The sequence below is a fragment of the Dipodomys spectabilis genome, unplaced genomic scaffold (assembly GCF_019054845.1).
Source record: "Dipodomys spectabilis isolate Male_0828 unplaced genomic scaffold, ASM1905484v1 ptg000351l, whole genome shotgun sequence".
In the NCBI taxonomy this organism is placed as follows: Eukaryota; Metazoa; Chordata; class Mammalia; order Rodentia; family Heteromyidae; genus Dipodomys; species Dipodomys spectabilis.
The window spans coordinates 22,467-24,882 of NW_024871028.1; the positions used below are offsets into that span (position 1 = coordinate 22,467).

The window sequence follows — 2,416 nt, forward strand, 5'->3', positions numbered from 1 at the left end:
ATAAATTTAGAAGTATGACAATGCACAAAAACATAAAAAAGATACTCATATATTTCATTATATAACCCAAAGCAGAAAGCAAATGTTGTTTAGATGATTTTATAAAACCCAGTCTCTCAGGTACTGGGAAGTGGCTCAATGGTAGAGTGCCTGCCTTGCATGCATGAGGCCTTGGGTTTGATTTCTCAGCATCACATAAGCAGAAAAAGATGGAAGTGGTGCTGTGGATCAAGTGGTATCACTAACCTTGAGCTGAGGGACAGCACCAGGCCCCAGAGTTCAAACCCCATGACCAACAAAATAAAAATAAAAAACAAAACAAAACACAGTCTCTCACTTTTGTGCCCTCAACTCTGTAATAACTCTCCTTGAGCCTAGGGCTAATATTTTAGGTGAGGACATACATTAACACTCTTGAATCAGACTCCACTTGATCATTTTTTAAATACATATTTTGTTCTAAGTTTCCTCTTTATAAATTCACATACACCTATAAAAAATGGTGTGGCCATCCCAGTAACCTTCTCAAAGTACTTCCTAATGACAACTTACAAAAAGTTGTATTATATTACAACAAGGAAAACAATGCTAAAAATAAAGAAAACCAATTATGAAATATTAATGAATAATAAAATAAAAAACAAAACAATTACCAGTGTTTTCAGTATTTGAAGTGTACTACAAATTAGATTTTATTATTGTCATATTTCTTTACATTTAACACTGGCTAAGATTATGATGTTCCACAAGAATTTTATAGGCTATGAGTAGTGTTTAAAGACACCCACTAAGATAACTATTTATAGTTCATCTCATAATTTGTATATGGCTTATATCATCATTTGTTCCTCATTAACATATGAAGTAAGGAAGGCCTACAGTTTTAACAGAAACTATGTAGTTAACATAGTCAACTCTTTATTCTGCTCCTTTACACAAAGACTTTGCAACTTCTCATTACTAAACTTTCTATAAAATCTTAAATGTACATACTTAGTAGTACTTATCTGCTACCATAAATCTTAAATACTTTATAGAAAAGTATTATGACCTGCCAAACAGTCCCAGTTTTTGGCATATATAAGCAAATTCCCAAAATTAAATATATTGAAAACATTAAAACTTTTAACAAACCTTAACACTTGCTGTAGTGTTCATTATGGCAGGTCCCTTGTATAGAATAATTTAATTCCTCCTCCTACACATCTCTTGAACAACAAATATCTGGAATTATTTTGTTTTTGACATGTCAATCTTGACTTTATTCTTAAATGTGTACTTATGTAAGAAGTACATGGTTCTAAAATTTCACGAAAATTCTTTCAAACTTACTTTTTGTTGAATTGTCTAGTTAAAGAAAATCAATTACAATTTATATATAAAAATGTTCTGTGCACAATTCTGCATCACATACACTAACATTGGAATGATACAGAGAAGATTAGCATGGCCACTGGGCAAGGATGACAGGCAAATTCCTGAAGCATTCCATCGCCCAATTTTTTAGGAAATGGAAAGACTTGGAAAAAAAATTATTAATTGAAGTAAGCCAAGTCCAAAGAAACTTAAGTCCCATGGTTTCTCTAATTTTCAATAACTAATGTATGTCTAGGATAAGCAGAAAAGGCCAAAAGTTATGTGTATATGACCAGATAAGATTATGTTAAGGGAAATGAAACCCATGTTAGGGACACAAGTGGTTTTTTTTTTTCTTGCTATTGTTTCTCATGTACTTGTAACGTGCAGTGTGTTTTTTTTTTTGTTTCTTTGTATGTTCGTCCCCCATGCTATAACACCTGTTTTCACTGTATTTGAAGTTGGTGCGCCTACATCTTGTATATACTCTCCTCTAATTTGGTGAGGGGAAGGAAAAAAAAAACAAAATGATTAAATAGGGATACAGGTATACCCATTGTAACAATAAGATGCACAAGACACTATGTTGTAAAGTGAACTTTACAATTGAGGTGGGGAAAGGGAGGAGGTTAATGGACTTGTGGAGGTGGGAGGGAAGGGATGTAGGGGAACAATAAAGGAGGAGGTAACAATGCTTGTTAGGGAATGTACTCGTTACCTTGCTCATGTAACTGTTACCCCTATGTACAGTATTTTTACAATAAGAACGTATAAAAATGTTCTGAGATGGAAGAGTTTATTTCTTTTATTTTACTCATATAATATCGTTAGCAAAGGAATTCATGCAAAACTCCGATATGAAGGCATTTTGAATACAAATGTGGGTGAATGCACGCATGTGCTCAAGTACTTGAATGTGTGTTGACGTGCTCAGTGTTTGAAATCAGGGCTTCAAGGTCTTGCTGGGCCTTTTTTCTCTAGATTGATGAGCTACTAAATGAGCTACATCTCCATTCTTGGCCCTATGCTAGTTCATTAAAATTTTTGAAAAATAATCTCC

General features: G+C 33.4%; 1 pseudogene; it reads left to right on the plus strand.

Moving 5' to 3' along the window:
- Positions 1-1,391: 1,391 nt before the first annotated feature.
- LOC122095443 lies at positions 1,392-1,504 on the plus strand (annotated as a pseudogene).
- Positions 1,505-2,416: the final 912 nt, after the last annotated feature.